At 44.2% G+C, this 21,030-nt stretch overlaps 1 protein-coding gene across 1 annotated transcript in view; it reads right to left on the reverse strand.

Annotated features, from left to right (window-relative positions):
- The window catches only part of LOC147666215 (metabotropic glycine receptor-like), a 310,681-nt gene that overhangs the window by 94,796 nt on the left and 194,855 nt on the right, over nt 1-21,030 (reverse strand). The window lies entirely within an intron of this gene.

Genomic DNA, 21,030 nt, shown 5'->3' on the forward strand with positions numbered 1-21,030 from the left:
CATAATAAGCAGTTTTCGCTGTCCTAATCAGGTTATGATATGCTCGTCTAATTAAGCTACTTTTCAAACTTTTGCACTGTGATCAAAGGGAAGTTCCCTGAAATGCACTGGGCATTATAACTGTAGCTGAATAAACCACCTCCAATATTCACACAGGCTTGTGTCTTGGTGTGTGTGTGTTTGTGTATACACACACATATGTATATATATATATATATATATATATATATATACATATGTGTGTGTATACACAAACACACACACATATATATATATATATATATATATATATATATATGACTGAGCAAACGCCTGGGGCTTGGAGGCGCACTCGACGTTCCTCTCCCATCCGGGCTGAAAATGCTGCCTGCTTCCAAAGTGCATGTGTCATTTCATCTTGCCTACGCGTTTCGGGGCCAGCAGCCCCTTCTTCATGGGCATTAAACACCACACAAGAGATCTGCATTTACTTCTCGGCATTTTATTTCATTTCCCATGTTTCCCACACTGGGCGTGTCTGGCATTACACACTCCTGTGTGCATTATGGGGCATGGAGTCCTTTATGCAGATAGGTATTCGTCTTTAAGTAAGTTCTTTTGTGAGTTTAAAAATTATCTTCTGCATTTGTACCTCTGAGTGAGTCATGTCCTTTGGAACAGGTTCCGTTTTTGCATATGGAGAAACGTGCCGGTCCTTTTCCTGAGCAGTTCAGAGAAATCGGCCTCATCTGCTGGAAAGTGTGGTTGTCAGTCCCAGCTGACGATGGTGCTGCCTCCCACGGCCAGAGCACCGTGTTTTAAATGACTGAGCAAACGCCTGGGGCTTGGAGGCGCACTCGACGTTCCTCTCCCATCCGGGCTGAAAATGCTGCCTGCTTCCAAAGTGCATGTGTCATTTCATCTTGCCTACGCGTTTCGGGGCCAGCAGCCCCTTCTTCATGGGCATTAAACACCACACAAGAGATCTGCATTTACTTCTCGGCATTTTATTTCATTTCCCATGTTTCCCACACTGGGCGTGTCTGGCATTACACACTCCTGTGTGCATTATGGGGCATGGAGTCCTTTATGCAGATAGGTATTCGTCTTTAAGTAAGTTCTTTTGTGAGTTTAAAAATTATCTTCTGCATTTGTACCTCTGAGTGAGTCATGTCCTTTGGAACAGGTTCCGTTTTTGCATATGGAGAAACGTGCCGGTCCTTTTCCTGAGCAGTTCAGAGAAATCGGCCTCATCTGCTGGAAAGTGTGGTTGTCAGTCCCAGCTGACGATGGTGCTGCCTCCCACGGCCAGAGCACCGTGTTTTAAATGACTGAGCAAACGCCTGGGGCTTGGAGGCGCACTCGACGTTCCTCTCCCATCCGGGCTGAAAATGCTGCCTGCTTCCAAAGTGCATGTGTCATTTCATCTTGCCTACGCGTTTCGGGGCCAGCAGCCCCTTCTTCATGGGCATTAAACACCACACAAGAGATCTGCATTTACTTCTCGGCATTTTATTTCATTTCCCATGTTTCCCACACTGGGCGTGTCTGGCATTACACACTCCTGTGTGCATTATGGGGCATGGAGTCCTTTATGCAGATAGGTATTCGTCTTTAAGTAAGTTCTTTTGTGAGTTTAAAAATTATCTTCTGCATTTGTACCTCTGAGTGAGTCATGTCCTTTGGAACAGGTTCCGTTTTTGCATATGGAGAAACGTGCCGGTCCTTTTCCTGAGCAGTTCAGAGAAATCGGCCTCATCTGCTGGAAAGTGTGGTTGTCAGTCCCAGCTGACGATGGTGCTGCCTCCCACGGCCAGAGCACCGTGTTTTAAATGACTGAGCAAACGCCTGGGGCTTGGAGGCGCACTCGACGTTCCTCTCCCATCCGGGCTGAAAATGCTGCCTGCTTCCAAAGTGCATGTGTCATTTCATCTTGCCTACGCGTTTCGGGGCCAGCAGCCCCTTCTTCATGGGCATTAAACACCACACAAGAGATCTGCATTTACTTCTCGGCATTTTATTTCATTTCCCATGTTTCCCACACTGGGCGTGTCTGGCATTACACACTCCTGTGTGCATTATGGGGCATGGAGTCCTTTATGCAGATAGGTATTCGTCTTTAAGTAAGTTCTTTTGTGAGTTTAAAAATTATCTTCTGCATTTGTACCTCTGAGTGAGTCATGTCCTTTGGAACAGGTTCCGTTTTTGCATATGGAGAAACGTGCCGGTCCTTTTCCTGAGCAGTTCAGAGAAATCGGCCTCATCTGCTGGAAAGTGTGGTTGTCAGTCCCAGCTGACGATGGTGCTGCCTCCCACGGCCAGAGCACCGTGTTTTAAATGACTGAGCAAACGCCTGGGGCTTGGAGGCGCACTCGACGTTCCTCTCCCATCCGGCTCAGGAAAAGGACCGGCACGTTTCTCCATATGCAAAAACGGAACCTGTTCCAAAGGACATGACTCACTCAGAGGTACAAATGCAGAAGATAATTTTTAAACTCACAAAAGAACTTACTTAAAGACGAATACCTATCTGCATAAAGGACTCCATGCCCCATAATGCACACAGGAGTGTGTAATGCCAGACACGCCCAGTGTGGGAAACATGGGAAATGAAATAAAATGCCGAGAAGTAAATGCAGATCTCTTGTGTGGTGTTTAATGCCCAGGAAGAAGGGGCTGCTGGCCCCGAAACGCGTAGGCAAGATGAAATGACACATGCACTTTGGAAGCAGGCAGCATTTTCAGCCCGGATGGGAGAGGAACGTCGAGTGCGCCTCCAAGCCCCAGGCGTTTGCTCAGTCATTTAAAACACGGTGCTCTGGCCGTGGGAGGCAGCACCATTGTCAGCTGGGACTGACAACCACACTTTCCAGCAGATGAGGCCGATTTCTCTGAACTGCTCAGGAAAAGGACCGGCACGTTTCTCCATATGCAAAAACGGAACCTGTTCCAAAGGACATGACTCACTCAGAGGTACAAATGCAGAAGATAATTTTTAAACTCACAAAAGAACTTACTTAAAGACGAATACCTATCTGCATAAAGGACTCCATGCCCCATAATGCACACAGGAGTGTGTAATGCCAGACACGCCCAGTGTGGGAAACATGGGAAATGAAATAAAATGCCGAGAAGTAAATGCAGATCTCTTGTGTGGTGTTTAATGCCCAGGAAGAAGGGGCTGCTGGCCCCGAAACGCGTAGGCAAGATGAAATGACACATGCACTTTGGAAGCAGGCAGCATTTTCAGCCCGGATGGGAGAGGAACGTCGAGTGCGCCTCCAAGCCCCAGGCGTTTGCTCAGTCATTTAAAACACGGTGCTCTGGCCGTGGGAGGCAGCACCATCGTCAGCTGGGACTGACAACCACACTTTCCAGCAGATGAGGCCGATTTCTCTGAACTGCTCAGGAAAAGGACCGGCACGTTTCTCCATATGCAAAAACGGAACCTGTTCCAAAGGACATGACTCACTCAGAGGTACAAATGCAGAAGATAATTTTTAAACTCACAAAAGAACTTACTTAAAGACGAATACCTATCTGCATAAAGGACTCCATGCCCCATAATGCACACAGGAGTGTGTAATGCCAGACACGCCCAGTGTGGGAAACATGGGAAATGAAATAAAATGCCGAGAAGTAAATGCAGATCTCTTGTGTGGTGTTTAATGCCCAGGAAGAAGGGGCTGCTGGCCCCGAAACGCGTAGGCAAGATGAAATGACACATGCACTTTGGAAGCAGGCAGCATTTTCAGCCCGGATGGGAGAGGAACGTCGAGTGCGCCTCCAAGCCCCAGGCGTTTGCTCAGTCATTTAAAACACGGTGCTCTGGCCGTGGGAGGCAGCACCATCGTCAGCTGGGACTGACAACCACACTTTCCAGCAGATGAGGCCGATTTCTCTGAACTGCTCAGGAAAAGGACCGGCACGTTTCTCCATATGCAAAAACGGAACCTGTTCCAAAGGACATGACTCACTCAGAGGTACAAATGCAGAAGATAATTTTTAAACTCACAAAAGAACTTACTTAAAGACGAATACCTATCTGCATAAAGGACTCCATGCCCCATAATGCACACAGGAGTGTGTAATGCCAGACACGCCCAGTGTGGGAAACATGGGAAATGAAATAAAATGCCGAGAAGTAAATGCAGATCTCTTGTGTGGTGTTTAATGCCCAGGAAGAAGGGGCTGCTGGCCCCGAAACGCGTAGGCAAGATGAAATGACACATGCACTTTGGAAGCAGGCAGCATTTTCAGCCCGGATGGGAGAGGAACGTCGAGTGCGCCTCCAAGCCCCAGGCGTTTGCTCAGTCATTTAAAACACGGTGCTCTGGCCGTGGGAGGCAGCACCATCGTCAGCTGGGACTGACAACCACACTTTCCAGCAGATGAGGCCGATTTCTCTGAACTGCTCAGGAAAAGGACCGGCACGTTTCTCCATATGCAAAAACGGAACCTGTTCCAAAGGACATGACTCACTCAGAGGTACAAATGCAGAAGATAATTTTTAAACTCACAAAAGAACTTACTTAAAGACGAATACCTATCTGCATAAAGGACTCCATGCCCCATAATGCACACAGGAGTGTGTAATGCCAGACACGCCCAGTGTGGGAAACATGGGAAATGAAATAAAATGCCGAGAAGTAAATGCAGATCTCTTGTGTGGTGTTTAATGCCCAGGAAGAAGGGGCTGCTGGCCCCGAAACGCGTAGGCAAGATGAAATGACACATGCACTTTGGAAGCAGGCAGCATTTTCAGCCCGGATGGGAGAGGAACGTCGAGTGCGCCTCCAAGCCCCAGGCGTTTGCTCAGTCATTTAAAACACGGTGCTCTGGCCGTGGGAGGCAGCACCATCGTCAGCTGGGACTGACAACCACACTTTCCAGCAGATGAGGCCGATTTCTCTGAACTGCTCAGGAAAAGGACCGGCACGTTTCTCCATATGCAAAAACGGAACCTGTTCCAAAGGACATGACTCACTCAGAGGTACAAATGCAGAAGATAATTTTTAAACTCACAAAAGAACTTACTTAAAGACGAATACCTATCTGCATAAAGGACTCCATGCCCCATAATGCACACAGGAGTGTGTAATGCCAGACACGCCCAGTGTGGGAAACATGGGAAATGAAATAAAATGCCGAGAAGTAAATGCAGATCTCTTGTGTGGTGTTTAATGCCCAGGAAGAAGGGGCTGCTGGCCCCGAAACGCGTAGGCAAGATGAAATGACACATGCACTTTGGAAGCAGGCAGCATTTTCAGCCCGGATGGGAGAGGAACGTCGAGTGCGCCTCCAAGCCCCAGGCGTTTGCTCAGTCATTTAAAACACGGTGCTCTGGCCGTGGGAGGCAGCACCATCGTCAGCTGGGACTGACAACCACACTTTCCAGCAGATGAGGCCGATTTCTCTGAACTGCTCAGGAAAAGGACCGGCACGTTTCTCCATATGCAAAAACGGAACCTGTTCCAAAGGACATGACTCACTCAGAGGTACAAATGCAGAAGATAATTTTTAAACTCACAAAAGAACTTACTTAAAGACGAATACCTATCTGCATAAAGGACTCCATGCCCCATAATGCACACAGGAGTGTGTAATGCCAGACACGCCCAGTGTGGGAAACATGGGAAATGAAATAAAATGCCGAGAAGTAAATGCAGATCTCTTGTGTGGTGTTTAATGCCCAGGAAGAAGGGGCTGCTGGCCCCGAAACGCGTAGGCAAGATGAAATGACACATGCACTTTGGAAGCAGGCAGCATTTTCAGCCCGGATGGGAGAGGAACGTCGAGTGCGCCTCCAAGCCCCAGGCGTTTGCTCAGTCATTCAAAACACGGTGCTCTGGCCGTGGGAGGCAGCACCATCGTCAGCTGGGACTGACAACCACACTTTCCAGCAGATGAGGCCGATTTCTCTGAACTGCTCAGGAAAAGGACCGGCACGTTTCTCCATATGCAAAAACGGAACCTGTTCCTAAGGACATGACTCACTCAGAGGTACAAATGCAGAAGATAATTTTTAAACTCACAAAAGAACTTACTTAAAGACGAATACCTATCTGCATAAAGGACTCCATGCCCCATAATGCACACAGGAGTGTGTAATGCCAGACACGCCCAGTGTGGGAAACATGGGAAATGAAATAAAATGCCGAGAAGTAAATGCAGATCTCTTGTGTGGTGTTTAATGCCCAGGAAGAAGGGGCTGCTGGCCCCGAAACGCGTAGGCAAGATGAAATGACACATGCACTTTGGAAGCAGGCAGCATTTTCAGCCCGGATGGGAGAGGAACGTCGAGTGCGCCTCCAAGCCCCAGGCGTTTGCTCAGTCATTTAAAACACGGTGCTCTGGCCGTGGGAGGCAGCACCATCGTCAGCTGGGACTGACAACCACACTTTCCAGCAGATGAGGCCGATTTCTCTGAACTGCTCAGGAAAAGGACCGGCACGTTTCTCCATATGCAAAAACGGAACCTGTTCCAAAGGACATGACTCACTCAGAGGTACAAATGCAGAAGATAATTTTTAAACTCACAAAAGAACTTACTTAAAGACGAATACCTATCTGCATAAAGGACTCCATGCCCCATAATGCACACAGGAGTGTGTAATGCCAGACACGCCCAGTGTGGGAAACATGGGAAATGAAATAAAATGCCGAGAAGTAAATGCAGATCTCTTGTGTGGTGTTTAATGCCCAGGAAGAAGGGGCTGCTGGCCCCGAAACGCGTAGGCAAGATGAAATGACACATGCACTTTGGAAGCAGGCAGCATTTTCAGCCCGGATGGGAGAGGAACGTCGAGTGCGCCTCCAAGCCCCAGGCGTTTGCTCAGTCATATATATATATATATATATATTTATATATATATATATATATATATATATATTTTTTTCATTATGTTATTATTTCAAAAGTTCATCATAAACTTAATTCAAAAATAAAATTCAACTTTTAAAACTGTTATTAAACATTTTAAATCATTTCAATGAAACCTATTTTTTAAACAAAATTGACTACTTATTCAAAGAAAAAGAAACATGTTAGTGAGATTGGGATTATTGAGATTTTAATATTGGCTGAAAATGATTATTGATAATTTAAATTAATATATTTCTTCATTTAATACATATTTAACTTAATGAGTTAATATGCAATAACATTGTATTTTATTAGTTCTGGGTTAACATAACTATTTAAATGTACATTATTATTTTATATTGAAACATTTTTTATAATTTATTTTAAAGAATTCTACACATTAGTACGTTTCCTTATGCTTTACTTTTAGGGAGATCTCTGCCATTCTTGCAGAGATCTCCGCGGGTGTGTGCAAAGTTACTAGTGATAACGTTATGCTTGTAAATCCTGTTTTACGTGGATCCACATCTCTTATTTGAGGAGGTTCAGAATCTAGCTTTGTCTACACATAGGGGAAAATAAACACTAGAAAATGGTGAAAAGCAAGCAAGTGTAAGGTACACCAAGATCTAGTATCAAATATACAAATTAGTTTATATACATGTGTACATTTACCTTTGCGAGTCTAGGTCTGATACATTTTTAATTGCAAGCAAATGTGTCTTCTTCAATAATAATGTTGCAGCTTACTTGGCCACACGACTCTATGGAGCCTGATGCCATGTTTTCACTTTTCCAGAAGTACCATATTTTTACAATATGTCTAAACAGGTGCTTATGTCACCTGACAAAAATGGAAAAAGCATTACAGGGCCTCATGTTGGGGTTTGAACCCACGTTTCACACTAACTTCTGACAAATCTGTCTCTCCTCCCTCCCTTCACATTGCCCCAACAGAAAGACACATTGAACTTTGGTCTAAGACAAGTATTCAGATGACAACATCCAGGGGACATTGCCACACTAAGAGTCATATGTCAGAATATCAATAGCAAAAATATTGTCCTACAAAAATGTTGTGTCTTAAATATAAATTACAAAAATAAAATTCTATTGTTTGCAGATTTCCTATTATTAATTTCAATTTAGCAATATTTTTGTAAACTAAATTTAGGACATAATATATTTGCTAGACAATATTTCGATAACTATATTATTTCCTATCTGTATTTTTTTTGTCTATTATGTATCAACCATCATTGTTGACAATATTAATTTATTTTGCTTGCCTGGATTGCCCATGTAGACTTTACTCACCTATGTCTGGGAGATATCAGCTTAAGCATAGCAAAAGTCGATTAATCTCATCACTTGACTTGCAGGAGTGAAATCCTAATAAGTATCTTAAAATCACCAAGTTGCATGCTTTTCTAGTAGTTTGGTCGAGTACAATCCTACACTTAACAAGAGTGGCAAGAACATGGGCACACGTTGGCCAACTCAACACACTTGCCTGGGAGGATGTGGCATAATAGGCTAGGGCAGCCGATCTCAAATATGGGGAGCAGGGTTAACGTCTAGCCAATGACGCTCAACATCCTGTGATTCTGGGCAAATCACTTAATCTCTCTGTGCCTAACAAAAATGAATGTGTCCTGTACCTGGTGCTCATGTAAAGTGCTCGGTGCTCATGTAAAGTGCTCTGATACTTGAAACCTTGGGTTTAACTTTGCACTAAATAAAACGCCATAAAAAATTCTGCCATGTATAAATTCAAAGATATGTATACATTTGTATAAACCTTTATTATAGTCAATTACTTAACACTACAATCCAGAATTCTACAAAGTTAATGTCTTACTAGAAATACAACTATGTGTTCACTTTGGAAAGCATCCAGGAACTACCAGGGTATATATAGACTGGAATTGGCATGGCCTCAGCCGTGATGGCCGCTTGGAGCTGAAGCTCCGTGGAGGCCCCGCGTGCATTAACTCAGAGCAGCAGGTAACTGCCTGTAAACCCTTAAAAGCATACCGATTTGGCAAGAGGAATAGCTGGAGCAGCGGATGAGGGAAGAGATGCCTGAGTATAATCGCTGTGAAGCCGAGAAATTCACTCGAAGCTACATTGGCTGAGTGGAAGATAAAATGGTGCCCGTTATCAGCGAAACAAGTATCGCAGCCGCCCTATTATCGCACCCTGACTCCTAGAAGAGGACACCCCACTTCACTAAATGGCAAGTCACTCTTTATTTGTGCCGATGGGTGAATATTAGAATGTCCCAGGCATCCTGGGGAACCCCCGTCTTGAGAAGGGATCTGGATAGTGTGAACTGCACTAGGATCCACAGCGTTATTCTTTTCTTCCACAATCGAACCACATTAGTACATTAGTATCTACCACAAATAATGATGAACTTGAAAAGGCTACTAAATGTTAACTTGCTTGATGCAGTGGACTGTGATGGTCGCATCCTAAAAAGTCCTCGGTGAAGGCCACTGCCGCTTTCGGGCCTGTTCAAAAGTGAGTTTTGAATCGTCTACCACCCTCTGCTCATCAGGGGTCCTCATTGGATATACAATATTCCTAGCCCACAATACTTTTTGAAGTCATCAAAAGGTAGCCAGGCTTTCTGTATCCCAGGCCTAAATTCAGTGTGAGAAAAGCATAGTCCTAGTTTTGAATATTTCCAAGAAAATAAACTTAGTTCCAAGATAAATTTATTCTCGACTCGAACAAAAGAGGTGCTCTTTCCACCACAACAGCCAGGCAAAGACTGACACCTTCAAAACACTCATTCTATATTATAACACCCATTTAAATAGCGTATCTACCAACGTGTGGACCAGGGCATGCACTAAGAAATGAAAATATAGTAATATGTCATTTTACCTTAATAAAGTATAATTTACAGAATAAATTACATACTCAACACATCCCTCACTAGCCATTTAAAACAAGAAAACGTAATGAGCTAACTAAACAACCAACGAAAGATGTATATACAAATAAAAAAAGTTTCATTACAAATTACTCAGTCCCATCACTCTCTTACACAGTCCTGTAAGCATTGAGATGGTTTCCTATCTCTGTCGCTAAGAACATTATCAATGAGACAATTAGCAAACTCACCCCTTTTCCTTAATATACTATCTTCCACAACCATAGTTCCTTCCAAAGAATCACATTGATGTTTAATCACTGAGAAATGTTCTTCGTTTGCATTAAACATTCCCACACCAACATTCGAAATGGTTTCTCCACTGGTAAAATCCTTGACAACAACAACTGCATCAAAGACATTATTCCAACTCTTGTATTGATTCTTGGTTTCTATGCCATCTACTGACTTATTGAGGATAGCAATTCTTTTCAAACTGCATACTTTCCCATTACAGAGAGGGACAGGATTTGTAAACACTCCAATAACTTCACATGGGCATAAATTGTTGAGTTGATTTTCCCCCTTTGCAAATTTCACCATGCTTTTTTACTTTGACCCATTGTCCAACAGAGATTTTCACAGGTTTAACATCACTGTGATTTACCGCACTCTTGAAATTCACATATCATAACCAACTACCCAAGATATCGTTTAGTTCTAGCTTGACCCCCTCCCATTAACTGAAAAGGAAAAAAACCTAGTCATGTTATTTACAGTAGTTCTATACATCCAGTTTTGACTACTTGTATTTCCTAATCAATTCCAGAATTGACGTCCATCTGCATAGACCTTTTCAGGACAAGATTTAACCCCTCAATAATTCCTTTTCCTACCAGGATGATTAAGTAAAGTTGTTCTGTGCTTGATAATAACTCTCTTTAAGTATACTTTAGCTTTGTTTGAAACAAATTGAACATCATTATCGATAATTAAAGTAACTAGTAAACTTTCTGTAAGGAAAACGTCATCAATAAATTTCAATACTGCATCAGTATCAGCTCTTTTTAGGTTTCGACCTGGCGAGGGGCTTGCCCCTCCCAGTTTGAAAACTTTTGTTTTCAGTAGGGATGTTCAGACCGCCTCTGTTTCCAATTGGTTAGCTCCATAAATGGAGGCTAGCCATTGGGAGACAGAGGCTGTCAATCGCGCTTTCTCTTGAAAACGCGATTCGGGGGCGTTTCTGGTGCTTTTTTTAAGCCCCGCCCCTTTGTCCCGGGCCGCGCTGCGATTGGCTGCCGGCCCGGGACACCCCCGTGACGTCATTCCCGGACCGCGCTGTGATTGGCTGCCGGCCCGGGACTCCCCCACACCCCCGTGATGTCATTCCCCGGGCCGCGCTGTGATTGGCTGGCCGGCCCGGGACCTGACTTGTTTTAAATATGCAAACGCAGAAGTTTCTCTCACACATACACAACATAAACTTATTGTGACTTATGCTTGTGTTGGTTTTCTATTTACTTATGTAAAATTGTTTCCTGAATTTGCACCCGCCAGTTGCTCACCCTAGTTTTGGCTGTTAGGCTCTGGGTCGATTTCTGGCTCGGCTCTCTCTGACAACTAACTGTAACTCTTCACGACAAAAAGCGGTGGTGGAAACCCCCCCCCCAAAGAAAAAAACAATAGGTTCAAAACCTATAGGAAAGCAGTCCGTCAGTTCAACTGGGGGAGCCCAGTGGCTCAGAGCGCTTGCGCAGAAGGACTTCTATCTGACAGGTCACAGCTTATTGCGTCACCAAGTGCCATGAACGCAGGAAGCGGAAGAGAAGTAAATTGAGGGGTGGAGATAGGGGCGGGAGTAGGATCCTGGGTGGGAACATACAAACAAGGAGAAGGAGAAAGTGGTACGGAAGTAACGTCCGGGTGCTGATACTTTTACCTATGACTGGTGGTTGTGGCGTAGTCTCGCACCGCCTGGCGGAGTGACAAAGTAGCAGTTTACTCATGTGGCTACACACGAGTGTCTTCTTTTCAGAGCCTGCGTTAACAGCGCTGTACTGTGTTTGCTCCTCCCGAACCAAAGGGAAGCTGTGCTTGAAGTTAAGCTGACACAGCTACTCTGTGTGTCGCAATCCAGCATTTTTGGTTACAAATCTTGCAATTCACGGTGTTCTTTTAAAACACCCTAGCCTAGGTCACGCCGGAGTTGTTTTTCATACCCTTGCATAAGGCAACGTTATCTTTACAAATCCACCCAGTACAAGGCTCTCTTCACAAAACCTGGTTCCAAGTGGCGTTCTCTTTACAGCGAGGACATTTCCAAATCCTGACATAATTATAGTAATCGTCTAATTAGAATTTCTGGCACAGAGTGAGCCCTGCCCTGAATCCTGCACCGAAGACGCGTCCCTTCGAAGTTCTGAACGTCTCTAGTGGGCATCATGTCCGGGACTCCTACAGACCCCGGGGCACTGCTGGCCTCCACGCGCCAGGTGTACGTAGAGGCGTTTGGTGGATCCGCTCCCAAAATCGCAGTGTCCGCCCCTGGCCGGGTGAACTTGATCGGAGAGCACACGGATTACAACCAGGGCTTCGTGTTGCCCATGGTAAGGAGGAGGGGGTGGCACAGTGACGAAGGTGGATGCTGCACCCTTGGGGATGCACACGGGTGCGTGTGGGACGTTCCGAGACGGTGAAATGACGCTGGTCACAGTAAAGGTTTTATTACGAGGGCAGAAGGTTTTGGGTAGGAAGTTGTAATATTTTGCATTGCAGCCGTCATTCTTTCACTGCTCATAGTGTTGTAGAGCTGTAGGGAGGTAACTGCAGTCAATAAAACCTCTACCGTGTACAAGATTTGTGTCTGCTGAGGATGAAGAGGGACAAACATCAAATCTATGGGTTCTTCTAGCCTTTGATACCCGTCACCACATTCCAAAATCATGCGTGAGCCTTACAAGTTCCATTACCACAGTTTAACTACACCTTAAAACTGATAAAGACATTAATATATATGATTTAAAAAAAATCCTTGATTACAAGTACAGTGTGTTCCTGTAGTGAGGGAAAGAACATGTTCTTAATGTTGCTGCCTCTAGCTGGAGTTTGTCTTCAAGCTCCCTCTGTTGCATGGTGGAGGCCCTCAGGGAGTTGGGACCTTTTTGAGTTGAAAGGGATGACATGACCTGCCTGCCACAATAAGGAGAAGAGGACTAGGACAGATGAAGACACGAGGAAATCCTTTCATGCCCAGCTCAATAATTTGGCAGATGCATGCTTTTCCTTCTGGCAGACCTTATACAGGCGTTAATTAGGATGAAAACTGGCTAAAGACTGTTGTTGGCAGAGATCCATAATATGGCTGCAATTGCAAGTTACCTCTCTGTTTCTCAAGTGGTGTATGTGGATATACAATGGGTGGGTATTTCACTTTTAAATGTTACTTTTACATTTCTGTGTGTGACACACCTTCCTACAATAGTGTGCCATCTTTCCACTACTAATGAGCTCCACCCATATATTTTTATTTATGCATGTTCCTCCTTTCCGGATGCAAAGAGACACTGGTCTGGCGCTAGTTGGTTGTCACTATACAAAATAAAAATTTGATTTATCCATGGTTTCGGCATGCAGAACATCTTAATGGTTGCATTCAGCATACGGTCTCAATGAAGCAACTCTTCTGGCCTGGGTTTTTCCAAGAATTTGGGGAAGCTGTCCCCGATGGTGGAATGTTCACCTATACTGAGTACCTAGGACGCAAAATCAGTAACTGACAACTTGTTTCTGCGACTGCTTGAACTTAACATTTGTACCATGTGTCTGCGAATGCACCTGTTTGGAAAGGTAGGCCCGAAGCCTTGCATGATATTATGGCATATAAGAAAAACTTGGGCTGCTCTAGGCAATTTATGGTGGGAGCCAACATGGTGTGTGTATTAATAGATGTCAAGTGGCCCCCTTTGTAACCCCTTTGCCCACAGTAGAAGCCAGAATGTTAGCCCAGGTTTTCTGTCCAGTGTCTGAAATTCAGTCACAGGGGTTAAACATCCCAATGTCTCTATATTTATGGCAAAGTCACTACTTTGGGGAAAGTTGGTGAGAGCTAAATTAGTACACTGTGCTTCATATTTTCAATGTAGTTGATTTGCAAAGTGTACAACTAGCGTAGTAAACCCACCCGTCACTAAATAATCTTTCCAGAAACAAATGAATACACAAGATTGATTTCATTACATGGTCATCCATGTTTAAGGTGGGTGTAGAAAGCTTTTTGTTGAGTGTTATCTTTGAGTTTCACGCGATTATTACAGCCAGGGTCCGATATGTGCCGTTAGGGGAGTGCAGTGCTCCATTCCCGATGGAAAAAGTAGGTAGTCAGGGTTGTGCAATGACATCATTCCTTTTTAGGTTTCACCTGCACAGCGCTCGTTAAGTCTCTTGTAAATAAAAAACAAGCACTGGCGTTGCCAATAGGTTTCGCATTTGGAAAGTTGGAGCTATTGGTTTTGTAAATGACATTTTATATTTATATATCGTTATTGGCATTGTCAATAACAATATATAAATATAAAATGTCATTTACAAAACCAATAGCTCCAACTTTCCAAAGGCGAAACCTATTGGCAACGCCAGTGCTTGTTAATATTTTAATCACAGGCCAAAGTAAAAAGATACAATATACTTGTGTGGACCAAAAGGCCCCCTATTGTCAATAGCAATGGTCTCCCAAGAATTCTTGTGCAAATCATAGTCCCCGCAGGGAGGACTGAATGTTTTCAAAGTTTATCCACCTCTGCACATTTAGCACATTCCCTGATTACTCTCTCAATAAAAATATCCATTCCTGGCCACCAAAACACATCTTTCACACTTGCTTTGGTTTTTACAATGCCTAAATGTCGTTCATGTGCTTGTTTAATGATAATGCTTCTTAACCCACATGGAGGAATAAGCTTTTCAACTCTCCTCACATTGCCATCTAACCACAGACAACTCACTTCTGAGCTCCTGAAAAGGTTTAAAAATGTTACTAGATAAGGTTACTTTTTTGGCTATCGGTACTGTCTATAACCTCCAATTCTTCAAGTTATTATCTTTGTCATACTTTCTTCCTGACCGTAACAATACAGCTGATCGCCAAATTTTGTGAATAAATTCAGGAAAATAAACTTGGTAACAAGTTAAATGTATTCACAATGTGAACAATAGAGGCCCTCCTTCCATCACAATATGCAGGCAAAGAATGACACCTTTAAAACACTATGATCTGTAATAGAACATCTATATAAACAGTGTGTGGACCAACGTGTGCACTAAGAAATGACAGTATCGTAATATATCACTATACCTTAATACAAAGTTTGATTTACGGTATGAATTACGTACCCAATAGTCATGTGTTCATATTTGACCTTGCCCGTGTGTTTCACAGCCACCCAGAAAATGCCATTCCTACCACAATAATTGAAAAACTTGGCTGTAACAGAGTGAGGGGGCACCTGAGGAATAAGGCTTGGGTCTAGTGATCTGTAATCCACTTTAGCTAATAGGTGGACAATGTGTGCTTATGAAACACCAATAGAATTGGACTCTCTGGCATTTCTACTATTTCCAGGTCGCAGTTACTTCCCTGAAGACCACAATATTATTGAACCTTAACCTTCCTTTGAGGTTTTCAACTTTCTCTGACTCTTGTTTGAGGTTTTGGGGTACCTCGTAGCAGGAGAATGATCTCTACCACCCTGGCCATCTAATATCCTGCTCTGTTTATTGCCAGACTCCACACTGCCATCCCCTAAAAACAACCTAGACCAGGGGTCTCCAAACCGGTCCTGGAGGGCTGGATCCATGCCAGATTTTTTGGATATCCCCATTGAGATACATGTAGTATTTTTATAAATCTGGCATGGATCCGGCCCTCCAGGACCGGTTTGGAGACCCCTGACCTAGACGATGCAGCACATCTCATCAAGGACCTGAAGAAATATAACCAAAACACCTTTTCCCGATGGAATCCACCCACTTCCCTTCCCACCTCACACCATCTTAAAAGATCTTGCTCTCAGAAGACTTCATCAATGTTGAAAGCCAACTTCCGCAGGTGTATGATGAGCTTTGCCGACAGTATGAAAAACAACTGTCTGAAACTCAACACTGACAAAATAGAAGTGCAGCTCCTTGGTAACAACATCTCCCCTTGGAAAGACTCCTGGCCCTTGGAACAAAGGCCTTCACCCACATCGCCAGACCATGCTTGTAACCACAACATTATCCTGGACAGCAAACTCAGCATGAAAACTCAGATCAACACAGTCTGATCCGCCTGCTTCCTCACTCTTCACATGCTCTGAAAAATCTTCAATAAGCTCCCCATCAATACTAAACGAACCATCACCCAAGCCCGAGTCACTAGCTGCCTGGACTATGACAACACACTTTACACAGGAATCACCACTCACCTCCTGAAGAGACTGCAAACCATATAGTACTCAGCGGCCAGACTCATCCTCAACCTCTCCAAATGGACACACATCACCACTCACCTCAAGAAACTCCACTTGCTCCCCACACAGAAGAGATGTCAATTCAAGATGTTGATCCACACCTACAAAGCCCTGCACAGCCAGGGACCTGCCTACTTTACCCAACCCTCCAGACACCTGTACTCCGCCTCCCTCCCCGTTACGCTCACCCCCCGAATTTGCTGAAACAACAGTGGAGGATGCTCCTTCACCTATCTCGCTGCTAAATCCTGGAACCCCCTCCACCTCCGGTCCCCCACCTGTCTCCTAGAATTCCGGAAGGCACTCTCAAGACCTGGCTATTAACTGAACTCACTTGAAGCAGCAGGACCCTCAGCTCCTGGATACTCTTATGGGTGATTAGCCGAGCTTTATAAATCCTGCTTGAAAGACAGCGGCATCATCTAAAAAGTCATCGTTAGTGGCTCCCCTACCTATCTGGCTGGCAAGCTTACATTTCCTGTCTCTCAGCATACCCGCAGCCTGATTACCATCTGACAGGAGATCAAGAAGGGAAACATTTTTTAAAACGAAGGCAACAGGCCTTGTATATTTATTCACTTAGGGTCTCAAAGAGCTTCCCTGTATTCATCAGGACCTCTTCAAAGCACATCAAAAAGAATGATATACTTCAATTAAGGAGTCCCCGTTTCCCGTTTTCACTGATTTTTACACATAAATACAGACACAAAACATTCATTTTCTAGTATGTATTTATTTTTTAAATGTGGATAAAAACGGAAATTGAGTTGCTTTTTTAGTAATTTTAAATACTGTCAGCCATGACTGCCAGGCCAATAGATGTGTGGATTGATAGATAAGGGGGTAAAAAAAGAAAGGAATTTTAGTAAAGAGGCTTTGACAGCAGTAGATATGGACAAGGTTGATAATGAAATGTGCACATTTTCATATAAGTGCACTGATTTATCTTTCTGCTGGTGTTCGCAGCACTGAAATCTGGCAGACATTCAAGCATGAGTGTATATTTATCGGTTAAATAAATATGGAAATATCCTAATTTCAGATTAATTTCTACTCGAAACCCAGAATAAATAAGGACAAATACAGATAGAATTAGTGAAAAAATAATTATGGATAAATACAGACGGAAATGTCAAAAAAGTTAATACCATATAACCGGGAGCCCTAATTACAATCCAGAAACAGTCCACTTCACCTCTTTGGATACATCTACCTCTCCTATCATTTGTTGACTGTATCTTTGCCTTCGAGCCTGTACACCACTCCCTGCCTTTCAGCTAGGCTCGTGCTGTACAGCACACCACATACAGACCTTCACTGCGTGTGATCAGTCTGACCTGGAATATTTCCTGCCCAGTGGACCCAATCTCGAGCCGGCTGGGAGATGCTCGACATATTTTGTAGTAATCTTCCTTCTTGTGCACCTAAGGACTCTGCTAAACTGAGAGTGCATCCAAAGTGAATCCTCGCCTCTAGTGACCGTGGCTCCTGCCCCCCTTCATTGGTCTATGGGGAGGTAGATGGTTAGTCGCAGTTGGTGCTACCTTAATAGGGGAATAGGAGTTTTCACTTTACCCCCTGGTGAAGCACCGGCTGGACATTGGTGTAATAGGTAACCAGTCCCTCAAAATTGGCACGCTTCTCTTTTGTCTGAGTATTGTAGGGTGTGAGTATGGTGTAATATGTAACAGAGAGATGGTGTCCTTTTAGAATGACACAAAACAGAGGTCCCACTAGTGTGAGTGAAGGCTAGACAGGCTTCTCGTTCATTGGAGAGTGTGCGCACCATGGTACTTCCCAAGCCTGGACCCTCAGAGACCCTGTTATTTACCATTTGTTTTTTCTCTCTCTGGATTTGGGCTTTTAATACACATAAATTCAGCCATAAAACACATAGACCTTGAATAATGATGCATGCACTTCCACTTGCTTGATGATGTGAGCCGAGCTTCTCCATTCCTGAGTCCTGTGGGAGAAGCCTGGGAAGTTGTCTTTTGAAGTGACCAGATATCCATCTGAATTTCTAGGGTGAATTTCCAGGGTGGATTCCCTTGTGATTGGGCACTAGTTCTACACCCGCTTCGCACATGTATGGATATACACTGCCACCCATGAGGTAGAATGAGCACCCATTGACATCTGAAGAAGCTCTTTAAACTTGCATTGAGAAATGGGCGAAACATCTGAAGTTTCCTGCTTTGCTACGGCCCAGAAAGCAAAGATCAGAGCTATGACTACGAGGACCCCCAGCTGCTGGGAGATTTGTTCTGAATGGAGAGGAGCCGACCATGCCTTTGTGGAGCAGGCTAAATGCTACAAGGACCTGCTCAAAAAGATGGCGCCTTGCCTAGATCAGAGCATCATCTGCCCAGCATGGCCCAGAATAAAGAATTCTGTTAATCGGGACAGAGTAATTTTGCAGGATCCTCTGAAAGACGACTTATGGTCAGCAAACCTGCAACACAATCCTACTCCTCTGCTGCCCATTTGTACACTCGACTCTTGCACCCCTTCAGCAAGCTGTGCCTCTCTGCCATGGTGTGAGTGATACATTCTGAGTTTCCCTTTCATCTGTTCTGGTGGAATCCATCTGTCCTAGAGAAACGACCCCGTTTTCCTCATGTTGCAGCTTATTTTATAACACCGAGCCCTTACATTTCTGAACACTGGAAAAATCTGTCAGCCATTTTGTGTTTGGCAGATGCAAATTCACTGTGTATTTGTTTCTGTACAACAAATTCCTCCCAAGCCAGTGTGTGTTTTATAAAAACCAAAAAGTCCACACAGCAGGGGCCAACAATCCAATGCGCCCGCGTGCCAAACTACTGTAATGACTGGAGGTCCTTGACTGTTAAACTATAGATCTGGGTGGGTATTGATATGTATTTATTGTGTCAAACTGTCTCCGAGTGCCCAACGAATAACCCCATTCTAGAGTAAACCTTGACTGCTCATCCTGGCAACCATGACATAATAAACAACCAAATCTGAGTCTCTGGAACATTTGAGCAGTGCAATAGTCCAGAACAGGAGTTGCCCAGCACCCAATAGAGGCCACACGACCTGGAAAAAGATCTCGCAGATGCACTCGACATGTAGGCTTGTAAGTTCCTTAGACGTTGTGTTCAGTATCTTCTCTTTACAGCCTCTTAGGATATGCCAGTTTGGCCGCCTGGCATGGTTTGGATATTATCTACAAGGGTCCGAATGTCCAGGTACTGACCATCTGACCAGAGGTCTGCTCTGGTTTCCTGTCCAAACATGTCTACCCTGTTTCTAGCTATGGCCATCTCAAGCGGGGACTGTAGGTCTTTTGCCACGGTGTAAATAAGTAGGCAGTGCTGTTGCCCTGCCAGTAATCAAAATAAACATTTGCTGAATGCTGGCACCTGCCCCACGAAACTATAGAAGTCGGTTTACAACCTTTACAACGAATCTTTTACCACGCACTACCATTGCAACGCAGTCATTACAACGCAAACCATTACAACGCATTGCGCTGGGGGCGCTCTAGGATAGGGAATAAGTTTAATTTACTATCCAACACCTTCCCTAGTGTCCACGGGGACTGGAGTTGGAATAGTAAATTAAACTATTCACTATCCAGCAACCCAAAGCGCTATGCGTTGTAATGGTATTCGTTGTAAAAACCGCGTTGTAATGGTATGCGTGGTAAAAGTATGCGTTGTAACGTCATACATCCATAGACGTCTCCCCTCTTATATGTGTCTGCAAAGTATACAATCAGGGGCCCTCCTCTTTGACAGAGCCACAATGATCAACGTCAGAAACATTTAGAAAACAGCAGGTTACACTGTGGCAAGTCGGATTACTCATTCCTGCTTGGGGCTCCTTATAAGTGATAAGAAGAATGGAGCTGCTTAATGCACCGCACACGCTTGCGTCAGAGCGCTACAATTCCCCAGGGCCGCTCGAGAAAGGATGTGATTCATCCATTGGCTCTCTCCATCAAACCTTAAATCTTCATTTGGTCTGGTGAGTGAGATCTGGAGGGCTGTCACGAAGGAGGAGGCTGGAAGGTCGAAGGAGGACGAGCACGGAGCTGCCTTCTTCGTCTGCCAGGAATGGATAAGTAATACTAGGTGTCCCACAGCATCGAGAAATGCCTCGACATGCCACTGAAAAGGGTCCCTTCCGTCCTATTTCCTTGTTTGGTGAATTTTGCAAATAAACCGACCAAAAATGAAAACGTCATATTTAAATAAAAGATTCTATGAGACTATATACAGGATTTATCATTTACCTTTCAGTCAATATATTTCGTTCAGTCATTTCAATAGAGAGTTTGAAAATACGTAAACAGAATGTATTAAGCTCCTCACATTTTGGCCACCAGATGGCAGTGTAAGACAGCCTGTGGAGAATGCCAGCACAGTTCAGGCCCAATTCACACAAAAAATAGTAGTTACACCTGTCGAACCGCTATGAACAGATGCAGACTTTCTACCTTTTGGATTTCTCAAACATTGGCAGTAGGCCGCCGTAAAAGCTCTGACGTTTCCAGGGGTGCTACTGGTAAAGTTACGTCTCGTCTACCAGAATGCTTTTGCTTGTTGTCGAAAGCATCAAGTGTACCATACCAAAAACTTACAGTGGTTTTATAGCTCATTGAGTGCTTACCATTGGTTAGCTTTATTGTCACTCCCATTTGCTTGCTTCTTATTCATTGGCTTGCCTTCCTCTTCTTGTGTTTATCCTTCCCTCAAGCATACCCTCTTTACCGTCCTTTTGATTGGCTGACCTCTGTACTTCCACTGCTCACATTTAGGGGACTA

The sequence above is a fragment of the Lissotriton vulgaris genome, unplaced genomic scaffold (assembly GCF_964263255.1).
Source record: "Lissotriton vulgaris unplaced genomic scaffold, aLisVul1.2 SCAFFOLD_749, whole genome shotgun sequence".
Classification (NCBI taxonomy): Eukaryota; Metazoa; Chordata; class Amphibia; order Caudata; family Salamandridae; genus Lissotriton; species Lissotriton vulgaris.